This window comes from Pleurodeles waltl, chromosome 2_2, assembly GCF_031143425.1.
Source record: "Pleurodeles waltl isolate 20211129_DDA chromosome 2_2, aPleWal1.hap1.20221129, whole genome shotgun sequence".
NCBI lineage: Eukaryota > Metazoa > Chordata > Amphibia > Caudata > Salamandridae > Pleurodeles > Pleurodeles waltl.
In genome coordinates this window covers 499555348-499570013 of record NC_090439.1, presented here as the reverse complement: position 1 = coordinate 499570013, position 14666 = coordinate 499555348, and the positions used below count along the sequence as shown (strand labels likewise).

Genomic DNA, 14666 nt, shown 5'->3' with positions numbered 1-14666 from the left:
TGGTTTTTCAAGCAGCACCTCTTGGAGTTGCTGGATTTATTTTGTAGACCCTGTCTGTGATTTTCTTTTTTTTTTTTAAACGTGATGTTTAATAATGCTTAAGTTGAAACAATTTCCTGTTTTTGTTTCTATTTATTTTATTGCAATGTTTACTTTTCTACTTGTTCTTGAACACTTTCATCTGTCATAACTGTTCTAGACTAGGGAATGATAACTAGAATTGAAGACGCTTTAGGATGTTTCTCAAAGACGTCAGGTAAAGGATATTATTATTGAAGAAAGAGAGGAGACAAGACATCAGACTTTGAACTCATTTGAACCTGCATAACTGGCCTCATTTTCCCTTTTCCACTCACATTGAAGCTCTCTTTTGTAACAATTCTCCAACTATTGATTATTAATGTAATAAGTTGGGGGGCAGGGTTTAAACAACTGGAGAGGAACTGGTTGCAGAAAGGAGGTTCAAGGGGACATAGTGATGCCTTTCCTAATGCTTGTAGGTTTTACATTTGGAAAAAGAATACATGTTAACTCAGTAAGAGGCAGCTGCTTGATTCCCAAACTAGGGACTATAAATCTTGTACGAGAAAATGAAGCTAGTTTAATGATGGCAGTGGTCCTTGCATGTTCCGAACTACTTTGACCACTATATTAATGTTCTAGAATAAATTGTAAATGCCTAGTTTTCTTTACTCCAGTTTTGAGGTTATTGTGTTTCTAAGCACTCACAATTCTGCTTATATGGGAGCTAAAGTGCAAGGAGACAGTGATTCCTCCAGGTTTGCACAGTTTTGTTAAGTGAAGAGGCTGTTACAGTTCGGGTCTTCCAGGCAACTTCTAGACAATTGCCCTCCTAAACCATATGACCTCCAACAGCTAGAGTCCCTTTGATACTTAACTGAGTGGGAGAAAACTTCTCTGCAATTTATATGTATGTGTGTGGTGTTTGTGTAGTGCGGACATATCCAAAAGGCTGTGGAGTGCTGAACAGGGTTGCAGTCAATGAGTGGATGAAGAGGTAGATGGTTTATGGGAGCAGAGGAAATACAGTTATCATTTTTATTGCTTCAAGAAACCTCTGTGATGTTACTTGCAACTTACTTTGCCCCTCCCCTCACCGCCAGAATGCCTTCTGTGTGTGGTGTGTGTCCAGGAGAGCTTCTGACACCTTTGGAGAAATATATAGGCATACATTTACCATAAGGTAGTGTAAGGACCAGGCTTTATGCTGGTTTACCCTGATTTTTTCCATCCTTTTTGACGACTTGGTAGTAATGGTGTCATGACTCTGTAATTTCCAGAGTCCTGCAAAACAGCACTTGGGCTCTGACTCTTAAAATGGTGCACGTTTGATTGGCTTGTCTCCAGTTGGCATAGCCTAATGTACTTGTACGTCCCTAGTATATAATACCATGGGTACTCAGCCCCTGCTATTAGTGTATCCCCCATGGACTGCAGCACTTGTGTCACCTTGAGTGGGACAAGGTAAACCATGGCTCTCAGCCTGCTCCTGCAGGCAGGGTGCCGTATGTTACGAAGCGCAGCTTGTACCTTTTCGTGTTCCAGCAGTAAAAACATTACATTGTCATTTTTACTGTGGAAAGGTTAGTACCCCCGTTGGCAAGTATAGAGTTACAGGTTGACACCTCAGCCCCGCTAACTCCTGATATGACTACTGAAGTTGGTTCTGTAAGGTATCAAAACAATCTGTGCATTAAATTTCGAGTTAATGGTATAATCAAATGTTGTCATTGGTCGGCAAAGTAAGTTGCCCAACGTTTCCAGTGCCCATTTACTCTTATACTCTGGGTCTGTCCTTCAGACACCTTTCAACCCTCCTCAGGAGACTTGCTAACGACTACAAGGAAAGGTAACAATGGAGGCCTACCACCGGAGGTGTGACCTTCCCGTGGAGGAAGCCGTACAGGTGTTTGCCCAAAAGGCGAGCTTCAAAGTTGTAGCTTCATTTGAAGGGCAAATGGGGGAGCTTGTGGAGAGAAACTGCTCTATTGTTGAGGTTTACAGGCTGGCACTAGGGATAGAGAAGAGAAAATCAGTTGTCAAACCAGTTTCCGAGGGACTCGTAGCCTCCTTGGTAGCCATACCTCTGAGTTGAACTAATGAGCGCCACACACCGAAGGAGGGCTTCTGCCATATTGGAAGTGGACAGAGTGGTGCATCCTTGGATGCTTAGATGTCATGCTTAGCAGAAGGTAGTCATCAGGTGGAAGGGAACTTGGTAGCCCATTGGCCACCAACTGCATCTTGCCTTGAGGGCATTTTCTGATCTTAAGTAGGGCACCTGTGGCATCCTGAACTCAAATCTCTACTAGACTGGAAGAAGGACCAAGGAAGGCTCCCTTACTGCACCGTGGAACTGGCAGAAACTGCACCATCTTGTGGACTGCACCTGCTATGTTCTGCTCGAGGAGTCGTCTTTTCCTAAGCGCAGCCTACGCCAAGAGACTCTAAGGGCCAGCTGACTGGCCTCCAGTTCGCAGCACAGACACAACAGCTGGAGATGCCTGCTATGGAGAGTTGGTAGCCCAAAGTCGTCACCCTGCCACCTTACAGAACCAGGGACCAGGACCTAACACCCAAAGTTGCCCCAGAGTTTGCTGAGCCCAGGAGTGCTATCAGAGTGCAGCAGAGACCTCCAGAGGATGAGTTATCAACCAAGGAAGGATTGGCCTGTGACCAAGATATGGGGTAACCGATAGTCCAGTGGTGACTGGGCTTCTGCGAATACCGAGTGGACTTCAAGGGATGTTGACCGTGTGACCAGGACCACCTCAATCCCTTCATGAACCAAGGAGTAGTTACAGCACTCGACCTCATCACATCCACATCATCCTTTGAGAGTCTTCAGCATCCTTCATCCCTTGCATCAGGACCACTTCCAGAGGAAAACCCTGCAAAGGATAAAAGGGCCTGGAACTGACTGAAGACTGCTTCACCTGCTAAGGCAACTGTTTCTGAGGACCTTGCTGTTCCCCACAGGAGTTGGTCACCTAAAGAGACTCCAAGTAACCAGGTTACAGCTAGCATATATTTTTATAGAAAATGGTTCTAAGTTTCAAACTCACTGAATTTGCCAATGTTTGTTCCCAGTTGAGTAAAATGCTTTGAGCTACTATAGCTTGTAAATTCTATATCCCCGGATCCCTATGGGGGATTTTTTATTTGTGATGTCAAAAAATACAGCCTGTTTTTAATAAATTGTTGTCAGATTTATTTGGTGCCGTGCTGATTTCGTCAGTTATTATGGTGCTGTTTAAATACTTTACTCCTGTTCCTTTGTGTAAGCCTTGCTGCTCAGAGCCACAGCTACCCATGGTTGAGCTGAAGGTTTGACAAAGAAACCTATTGTTCCCAAGGGGTTGGTAAGTGCATTACATGGTGAGGCCATATAATGCCCCCCATTTCCTCACAGGTAGTAAACAAATGTTCTGCTTTTCTAAAGTGTTTTGGTGAAAGAGCTTTGTAAGTAACAGATTATTTTCTTCTCTTATTACATAAGATCTAGACTTCAAAACCTTATAACTGTTTTCTGACACAATATTGATTCAAGAAAGTTGTGCATTGTAGATTAGTTCTGCTTATTAGACCAACCAAGAATAAAGAAAATATTGTTTGACCTTAACTTTTGGGTCTGTAAGGAATCAAGATTCACATGTAATTTGAATATAGCCCCACATCAAGCTGAGAATTTAGTAAAAGAAACATGGAACATTTTACATCTTTGAGCAACATCCCAGAGAAAGGTATCTTATAACCATTACCTAATTTTACATGGACCCTGCTTTAGGGTGACACCTCCGTGTAGCACCTCTCCTGTTCAAATTCCGAGCACTTCTTTTGTAATGCCAAATAAATACTCAAAACAGATCTCAAAGAGGGCTGGGAGAGTGTAGGTAAATGATTCTTCTCTAGCATGAGATTTGATTGTATTACTTGATTTGCTATTTGCTTAGAATACAAAGCAAGTAGATAGCTGGATAGGCAGCCTGACTTGTTGCATCTCTGAAAGAGGTTCTCCGCCTAACTATCTACTTGCAGCTTCAGCTTCTGTGTTGGCCTCCAAGTAATAATTGAATGCCGGAGGAACAGTAACAGACAGATTTGATAGTCCACTAGTCCTCTAGGGTGATTTTCTGTGGCCACATAATATGAGCTTTGGGCCCCTTCTGCTGGCCAATGTCAAATCCTCAGGGTTGGTTTTGACAGCAAACTTTGACTCAACCAAATCATGAATGCAGTATATGCAGTCAAGCTATCTTTTTCCACTGCTTGCATGAACCCCAGAGCACGTATTTATGTATGAATAATCTGTTTAAATCAGAATAGATTGCTAATATCTATCTGATTTCTTTATGAAGTACACCTTGTGGCAGCCTGTCAAGGGTTCAATTTCATTTTTTTGGGAGATTACATTGACCCTAAATACCCATTTGAAACCTGCATTGCAGTTTTTTGTTCATGAAGGTGAAAATGTATGAAGACAAGAAAACGAAAATGCAGCTTGATGGGCTTTAGTTGTAAAGAAAAGAGAGAGCAGTGTGTTTCAGAATTCATGGACCCTTTATACCCACTGTGAACTCTACTGGAAGTATGTCTGAGAGGCCCAGGTGTATTTTACAGCTTAAATAAACAGGACCTTGAGAGCACATGAAGTTCTAAACCTCGGTTTTTCTACAAGTAATTAAACTTAAACAGTTTAAAGCCTCGCTTAATGTTTTTAGTCATTTTCTGTTGAGTTGAAGATCCAGATTTCTGAGAGAAATCTTTCCTCAAAATGTCTTTTCTTTTTTCAGAATTACCCTTTGTGGGGTAGAAAAAAAAACACTGTCAGGTCCCCACACGGTTTGTGTGCTGTGCCTATCTGATAGAGACTTTTAGCCGCAGATTCCTTAACTTCCAATTCTCCCCAGGCTTCAAACTTGATCAGGAAGATTTTTGTGAGCAGTCCCCTGCATGCCATTAAATGGTGTTGATGGCCTTTGCATCCGTCTTCATTGTCCTTGCCAGAAATGATGCTGCAGGTCCAAATAAGTGCTATTCAGGCGTGCTGCTATGGGTTCTTTTCTTTCTGCACCAACCAGTGCTGATCTGAAGAGAGCTACCCCTCACTCAGTTTTCAACTGGCCTTTTTTGACTTTTTCTCAAGCTTTTTTGTGAGTTGTGTCCTGGTGTCGTGGTCTGCTAGGAAGACAGGATTCAAGCCCTGTGGTTACGGTCATCGAGCGATGTCCGTGACGGATCTGCACCTTGTGTGTTTGGAGCGCGACCACGACCTGAAGTTGTGCTCAGAGTGCTAGGATATGTACCCGAAGGCTTTGAGTGATCAGTTCCTAAAACTGATGGCAGCCCAGAACGCGACTCCACGCAAGTCGAAGTCTCTTTGAGAGGAATGTTTGGGGACTGGTCGAGGAGTCTAAAGTAGTCATCTTCCCATTCGGAAGTCTTTAGGGCGATTGGGTAAGTAGAGGCACAAGAAAAAATCCAAGGTGTTGAAGCGCTGTTTGACTCATTCTCATCTGTCAGTTGATGAGATGAGGGAGCGTTGACACTGTAAGCCTCGTTCTGAGGATCCTGTGCCTGGGCCGACTCAGTGTCTCCCTGAGTTTCCGGGAGCCGGAGCAACCTCTACGCATTGTGAATTTTATGAGGCCTTGTGCCTCATTTTTGGTCAGCCTGACCCTGCTAGAGCGCCTTTGGGTCCTGCGGGGTTGGAGGGGGATCCTTTGGGTTCCACGCTGGTGGCTTAAGCCCTGGCACTGAGGGGCTCCCAAGGGTGGAGTCCTGGATTCAGACTGACGCTGGTTGTACCACCTTGACTTTCCCTGATTCATACTAAACAAATACAAGAGCAACTCAGAATATCCACATGAACCTGGGTATACATTATCACAAAACAAATATCCATGAGAAACTCATTTTCAATCAATTCATATATTATAGCAGAAAAATCTTGCTACTGGTTAACTCATACAAAAAAATCTTAAATGAAGACGAAAAATCATCTGTCTAGAATCAAGTGAGAAAAGAGACACCATACCATAAAGCAATAAAGAAATCACTTATAGTTCTGTGATCTTTGGTGTATGTAAAAAAGACACCCTCTTATTAAGTTATAAAGTATGCTTGTCAGTACATTGATTGATAATTCAAAACTTAACCGAAGAGGTCTTGTCTGATAAACAAGTCTCTTTTCTCACTTGGGGATAATTTGTTTTCAACTATCACTCTTTAAGTATTTTCCTAAAGTATGTTTATAAAAATGGTTCACCATTATATGCTGTTGCAGCTTCCAAAACATTAAAAACACGTTTTTCACATGTGTTGGTACTGGATTCAGTGGAGCTTTTTTGAAAGATTCTAGACAGATGATTTTCGTCTTCATTTAAGAATTTTTTGTATGAGTTAACCTGCTATATTATTTACATTGATTGAAAATGAGTTTCACGTGGATATGGGTCTTCCCTGATTCATAGCCCAACACGGATGTGTCTGGGCCTGTTCGCACCCACTCGTGGCACTATTGTAATTCCTTTCTCCGACATAGAGCCGGATCGGTGTTAAACTATACAGACTTGGGCACTGACAGGAGCCTTAACTCCTTTTTTGGATCCTGAGCCCTATTCCTATGGGTTAGGCTTTGACGATGAATGGGAGGGGTCACAGGACCCTTTAGAATACCAGCCAAATGAAGAAATGGACTGGGGAAGACTTGGGTGAGGCCAGTGGACTGGACACTTCTCCAGATACTGCTATGCTTTCTCCCCCTACCATGGCTATGAAGGAGGGAGCTTCCTACGGTGTGGTGGTGAGGAGGGCAACTGAGGTCCTCGCCCTTTAACTGCCCTTGGTGACTATCAAGACTAATCTCTTGACAGAGGTGCGGCAACTTGGAGCTTCCACCGCAGAACTCATGCTCCCGTTCAGTGATACCCTCATTGATGTCCTACTAGGTGCCTGGTCTAAACCCAGCACAGAGGTTCTTGTGAACAAAATGATTACCCACCACCATGGACCTGCTCCTGGGAAACTAAGTTTCTTGACCTAATACCCCACCCCTGAGAGCTTGGTGGTCCAGGCCTCTACCTCCCAAGGTGTGTTCTCTTCCACTCCCCTGGGTAAGGAATCGAAAAGGTTGGATTCATTTGGAAGGAAGATATTTTCTTCTGCCACCCTTGTTTTACTGTCCATGAACAATGCATGCCTTTTGGGCCATTATTTCCACTGTGGGATATGTTTGTGCAAGTGCTGCCACAGATCCTAGATGAGGCCCGGACTGTACTCTCTCAGGCTGTTGCCGATGGGAGAGCCATACAACAGTGGCCCGAGGTGCCACGCCTGGCTGAGGATGTGTGGCTTTTCGGGGGAAGTTCAAGCTTCTTTGATGGACATGCCCTTTGATGGCACCTGTCTCTTTGGAGATAAAGCAGAATCAGCACTCTAGCACTTCAAGGAATCTCAGACTACTGCCAGGTCCTTGGTGTAGGAAGCTGGCCTGGTGTGTGGTGAGCACCTTTGGTGTTATCACCCAAATACCATGTCCAGGTATCTCCTATTAGTGAGGTGTAGTCGGTCTCTAGGAAGCCAGGCTCTCTAGAGGTAGCTGTTGGTGAGCAGCCAAGGCTTATCTAGGAGACATGCCAAGCTTATGCAATACCACTTATAGTCACAGAGCACTTAAACACATGAAATGACCACACAGTGTTAGAAAAATAAAGGTACTTTATTTTAGTGACACAAATACTAAAATGCTGTATAGGCAGTACTCTACTAGCAGGTGAGTAAACACACTATTCTATACACCTTAGTAATCAGGAAGGGGCATAGAAAGCAATAGAAAACAGTGAAATAACAGTAAACAAAGAGACCCTAGGGGGAAACCAAACCATGTACTAAAAAAACTAGAATGTGAAAGTCAGACCTCCACCCAGGTAAGTGGAATCTGTAGAGGGGAGCTGGAGGAACTAGGAACTCCAAAATGTAAGTACCAGAATGCCTCCCAGCGAACAGGAGAGAAGAGGTAAGGGCCTGTTTTTTCCCAAACCCACAGATAAACTTTATAAGAGGACTGTGCAAGACCGGAAGAAATAGAAGGAAGTTGGATTCCGACAGAAGAGGACCTGCAAATGAAGGAGACCAAGTCCAGTTCCATTTGGACTGTCCGGTTGAGGCAGGAGCCACTTCCTAACCTTCTGGAGATGCAGGACCAGGTCAACGGTGAAGACCACAAGTCGGCTATGCAGCACAGAAGCCGAGGAAGAGTTCCAGAAGTGATGTAGTCGATGTCTCACATCGGAAGAAGAGTTGCAGTCCTTCAGGGGTGTGAAAAAACCACCAACAAGCCTTAGCAAAGGCAAGAGTTGCAGAAGAGAAGTTGCAGAGCTGCTGGGGGCCAGGAAGTTCCAATGGAACTCAACCCAAGGAGGGGAGTCCCAGGTGACCCTCAGGAGTGAGGAGAGCCAGAAGTCCAGGAAACTCACAGGGAGCATCCACAGGAGTCCCACTCAGCACACCTGGAAAGGAGTCCCACGTCGCTGGAGCAGCATGCAGGAGACTATGCGTTGCAGAGAAGTGTGCTGGAGGCAAGGGCTACACAGAGCCCAAAGATCCCTTGGAAGAAGAGCCAACAAGCCTTCATAGTTGCAAGAATCGCAGTGCACCTGGGTACTGTCCTGCAAGGAGAGGCAAAGACTCACCACCTCCCAAGTTGGACAGCTGGTAGAGTGGACCAAGGGGTGGGGTCCACTCAAGACCACCACCTGTGTTGCAGGGTCCATGCAAAGTTGCAGGAGAAGATCCATACAGCCGGTCATCATTACAGTTGGTGCCTGCGGATGCAGAGGAGTGACTCCTTCACTCCAAGGGAGATTCTTTCTTGCTTCTTGGTGCACACTGAAGACTTGCCACCCTCAGAAGATCACAGCAGGGGAAATGGTGCAGTTGCTGGAAGGAGCCAGAGAAACAGTGTTGCAGAGCAAAGTTGTCGCTGGAGCTGCAGATGGTAGGTTCCTGTGAAGTCCAGTTGCGGTTGCAGTGGCCAGAAGTCAAAGTAAACGTTGCAGAGGAGTTCTGCAGGAATCTTGCACATGGAATCTAAGGACGCACCCAAGAGGGAGACCCTATATAGCCCTTAAAGGGGGATTGGTCACCTAGCAGGATGACCACCTATTAGGAGGGGGCTGTGATGTCCCCTGCCAGACCTGTCCACTCAGATGCTCCCAGAGGCCTCTGCCCATCTTGGATTCACGATGGCACGATCAAGTGACCACCTGGAGGAGCTCTGGGGACCACCTCTGGGGTGGTGATGGACAGGGGAGTGGTAACACCCCTTTCCATTGTCCAGTTTCGAGCTAGAGCAGAGACCAGGGGGTCCCTGAACTGGTGCAAACCGGTTTATACCAGGAATGTTCCAAATGTGCCCTTCAAAGCATACCAGTGGCTTGGGGAGGCCACCCCTGCCAAGCCATGTAACAACTATTTCCAAAGGGAGATAGTGTTGCCTCCCTCTCCCAAAGGAAATCCTTTGTTCTGCCTTCCTGGGCTTGAGCTGCTCAAGCAGCTGGAGGGCAGAAACCCGTCTGTAGGATGGTAGCAGCCTGGGATTCCCAGGAAAACCCTGCTAACTGGTAGGAGCAAAGCTGGGGGTCCTCTAAGGAGCCCCCAGAGTGCATGGAATCATACAACCAATACTGTTACCAGTATTGGGGTATGATTCCGACATGTTTGCTACAATTATGTAGCTGGACATAAGTAGTGACCTATGTTGAGTACACGGCTTAAAGGCTTCCCTGCACTTACGAAGTCCAGGAAATTGGACACAGGTACTTTAACCCTGCCCTCTGGAGTAGGAGGGCCTGCCATAGGGGTGACTTACAGTGAGCTGGTGCAGTGAGCTGAAGTGAAAGGGTGCATGCACCTTTTCACGCAGTCTGCAATGGCAGGCCTGCAGACACATTTTATATGAGCTCCCATGGATGGCATTATACATGCCACAGCCCATGGGGAACCCCTCATGCCCCAATGCCCTGGGAATCATATACTAGGTGCTTACATGGGGGCACCAGTATGCCTATTGTGGGGTGTGCAAAGTCAGGGACTACCAAGTATATAGGGAGAGAGCAGATTAACTGGGTTCCTGGTTGGTGGCCCCTCGGGCCCCCTCAGTCTGCTTTTCGCCACGGACGAGGTCGCCAACCACTCTATTTATAGGCCAGCCACCCCGTGGGTCAGTTGGCCTGCGGTCTGACCAGTCAGTCACCATCCAACTCACAACACCCTATAAACACTCCTAGTCTGCCTCCTCCTCCACCCCATCAGGGGCCAATAGGCGAGAGAATTCGCCATCACCTGCCCCACTAGCAATCTTTTACTTCAGATTGGTGGGTTTTGCAGATAGTCAGAAGAGGCTACTCCCTCCCCTTCTAGGCTACCTCTCCATCCATGCCACCATCTTACTGTTGGAAGACGGAGGCTTATTTGTCCCTCCTCTGCAAAGATGTTACGCCTCCCTTGGCCAAAGGAGCCATGGACTGATTTCCAGTACCAGAAGTAGGCTGAGGTTGCTATTCCTTCTACTTTCTGGTCCCTAAAAAGGACAAAGGCCTTCTCCCTATCCTAGACCTTTGGTCCCTCAATATCTTCCTCAACAAGAAGACCAAGATGCTCATATTGGCTCAGGCCTTGTCTGCCCTGGACCCAGGCGACTGGATGGTAACGTTGGACTTGCAGGACGCTTATTTTCACATCCCCATCCTGCCTGCCCACAAATGTTAATTGTGGGTCACGGTAGGCCACAAGCACTTTAGGGTCACCATTCTCCCCTTTGGCCTTACCATTGCCCCTTAATTGTTCAATCGGGTGATAAGTGGTTGGAGCTTATCTGCGGAGATCAGGGGATTCTGTTTTCCCCTTTCTCAGTGACTGGCTCTTGAAGGCGAGCTTGCCACAAGCTCTCATCTCCCACCTCCAGACTGTGGTGAACCTCCTGCACTTGCTGGAGTTTACTATAAATGTGCCAGAGTCGCACCTGACTTACTCTCAGATGCTCTCTTTCTTCGGAGCTGTTCTGGACACAGTGCGGTTTCAGGCTTATCCTCCCATGAGATGAGTCTGGGATAGTCAGGCTATGATACTGATGTTTCAGCATCGATTATGGATTTTTGGTGAGAGTGACTCCGAGTCTGCCAGCCCTCATGGCCTCCGGCATCCTGCTGGTGACACATGCCAAAGGCTTATGCTGGCTCTGCAGTGTGACCTGAACTTCCAGTGGCGGGGGGGGCAGCATCAGGGGAATTTCTCCGATAGGGCTCTGATCTCAGAAGGAACTGTGAAAGATCTGGTGCATTGGTTGTTAACAAACTACGATTGGGTCAGAGGCAGCTCCCTCTTACTTTTCCAACTAGATCTGAAGGTAGTGACAGATGTATCACTACTGGGATGAGGCAGCCATCTGGGAGAGGTGGAAATCAGAATAGCTGGTCTCTGGCCGAAACAGGTCCCAACATCAACATGTTGGAGCTCTGTGCAGTTTGTCTGGCATTAAAAGCCTTTCTTTCCACTATCAAGAGAAAGCTGGTGCAAGTGTTCATAATCAACACCACCGGCATGTGTTACTGCAACAGGGAGGGTGGGGTGGAGTCATGAACTCTGTTCGGAGGCTCTGCCCCCTTTATGTGGCTGGAACAATACGGCATATCTCTGTTTTTCAACACCTGGTGGGCTCTCTAAATGCCAAAGAGGGCTAACCCAGCCGCAAATGTCTAGCGGATCACAAATGGCGTCTGGTCTCTTTCAGCAGTGGGGAGAGCCTTGGTTAGATCTTTTCGCCTCTGCCGAGGAAGTGCAATGTCAGCAGTTTTGCATGCGGGAGTTTCCAAGGTAGCAATTGCTCGTAGACACTTTTCGGCTTGAGTAGAATTCAGGCCGCCTGTTCACCTTTCCGTTCATACCACTCCTGCCTAGAGTTCTCAAGAAGATCAGGAACAACTGGGCCCAAGTAATCCTTGTGGCCCTTGAGTGGGCACAGAGAGTCTGGTATCCCGAGCTACTGAGCATGGCCATCGATCCTCCAATCAAACTGCCCCTTTGGGAGGATCTTCTGCCACAGCAGCAGGGGAGGGTTCTTCACCCGAACCTGTTCACACTCCACCTTCTTGCGTGGAGATTGAGCGGTTGCAATCAACAGCTTTTGACCCTCCTCCTAAAATCTGCAACCTCTGACGGTGTACACCTGTCATTGGAAGAAATTTGTGGCTTTGAGTTCATATAAGTCTCTTGACCCCCCCCCCCACACCCCTTCTGCCCCTCTCTCTGAGATCCTGTTGTTTATCCTTTCCGTTGCCCAGCAGGGCTCTGTCTGGGTGCTCTTAAGGGATATGTCTGCTATTCCTGCTTACTTGAGGTTACTTGATCAACCTTCCTTATTTAATTCTCCTATGTTACATAGGTTCCTCAGTGTTGTTATACATCTTTTTCCTCCATCCCCATTCGTTATGGCACAATGGGATCTGAATGTGTTTCTGACTTTCTAGGTTTGTGCTCCTTTCAAGCCTCTCCAAAATTATCCTCTCAGGCTTCTCACATTGAAAACAGTCTTCCTTCTGGCAATTACATCTGCCTCTAGGGTGAATGAACTGCAGGCCTTACCACGTAAGCCCTACCTTTCCATCTATCCTGACAAAGTGGTGCTTTTCACTAGGGACTCTTTTCTGCCAAAAGGGATCACAGCCTTTCATGTTGGCCAGTCCACAAATTCTATTAATACCACTGGCGATTCCGACGCTTCGAAGATTTGCATCAAAGATTATACTAATAGCTCCAAATTGGCCTAGACAGTGTGGTACCCAGACTTGTTACAAGTGTCCACAAAACCACACAAGAAGCTGTCACACAGACTGGAACCACTACTGAGGCTCTATGGTCAAATGCAACACCTTACCCTTGCATCATTGAATTTGGCTGCATGGCTCCAGGTATAATACAATATGGTTATCTGAACTTAACTCCAGCTTGCATGAGAATCTTTTAAGAAATTAAATGTCCCTTAGCAAGGACATGCCATGCTCTGAAGTGCAAAAGATTCTTCATTTGATGTCAACAAAAAGTACACAATCGGATCTAATTTCAAGCAAATATGATTGCAGTTCTCTTCAGTAAAAATACTTGTGACACCCATCACGGCATACAGAAAGTGTCCTGCTAGTACATTTTTTTTTTCAAAACACCAGTTCCAGAGGACTTTTTAGGAGGCCTTTAAAAAGTCTGTACCCTGTTTAGGATTTGAGCATAGCATTTCAACTCCTTATTAATTATGCCCAATAAGACAGTTTGGCAACTTCTAAACTGTCTGGGTGAATAGTTTATTGTATCACCCTATGCTACCAGTTAGCAAACAAGCCATTACCATGTAAACCTGGAGCAGACTCTCCCAGGGAAAAAACAGATATTACATCTGGGCTCAAAATCATGCCCATAGTTGACATATGTAATGAAGCTACTTGGAAGTCACTACACACATTCACTGAACATTGATTAGACTGTGATACACACACTGATGGTAATTTGGGCTACTAAGATCATATTAAGTAGAATATTCTAATCTCCATTTAACTTATTTACATTACGACCGTCAGTTAAGAATTATTTACGAAAAAACAGTATTCTCTACATACTTCCCAAGAGCCATGTTTTAAAGCTTGGATAAGAGTACTATTCAAATCTAGTGTTTGACTATAAATGAAGATCATAGGATGCAGAAGAAAACCGCCAGTGGGGTGCACTGTGGGTAGAGAACCTTTGTGGCTTCTTAAAGTGACAGCTCCCTTGTTTTCCTTTACTAGTAAGCTACATTTTCATTTTTCCTTAATATATTTTTCATCTTTTTTTTTGGGCATAAATGCTGCAATGCAAGTTTCAAATTGCCATTTAAAGTAAATGTATTCTGTCAGAAAAATACATTGAATCCCTGATAGGCTGTCAAAGGATGTACTTCATTATGAAATCTGATGCACATTAACCCCTACGTTTTTTTAAAATTGATTATACATATACAAAGAAGTGATCCAGATTCCACGCAACCGGTAGCATAGTGAAGATTGCTACGATGCAGAACCTGGACTTACAAGTAAGTAACCTTTTCTCTGTCACAAACCCACTTAATGGCTGTTTGAGGTACCTTGACTCCCTAACAACTCGAAGGCTACAACAAAAGCTCCCTGGTGCCTCAGAAGGCCATCAGGGTGCATGAAACTAAGCTGTATGTTACAGAGCATAAGGAGCATTCCGGACTAGTTAAAGGTCTCGAGCCTGTTCCTGGTCACTTTGGAGGATAAAAGTAATAATCCCTAAAGCTCTCTTTTGTGGTATTGTGGGCGAGCAGTTAGGCTTAGCAGAGGGTAGTACTAAGCTTTTGTTGAACACAGAGTCAATAAGTGAGACACACTCAAGAAGGAACTTAAGACCAATGTTTAGAAAAATAGTTCCTTTGTCTACATAATGTTTCAACACCAGAAAACTTCAAAAGAGATAAGTACTATTGCAGCTGTATTGATTTAGCAAGTAAGTAACACACACACGTGTTTTTAACGTGATACACGTTCCAAAGTACTTTGACTGCAAAGGGATCCTTGAAAACAGTTCTCGGGGTTCCC

General features: G+C 45.5%; 1 protein-coding gene across 1 annotated transcript in view; it reads left to right on the top strand.

The window, feature by feature from the left end:
* Positions 1 to 14666, top strand: part of ROCK1 (Rho associated coiled-coil containing protein kinase 1) — a 1374854-nt gene that overhangs the window by 773714 nt on the left and 586474 nt on the right. The window lies entirely within an intron of this gene.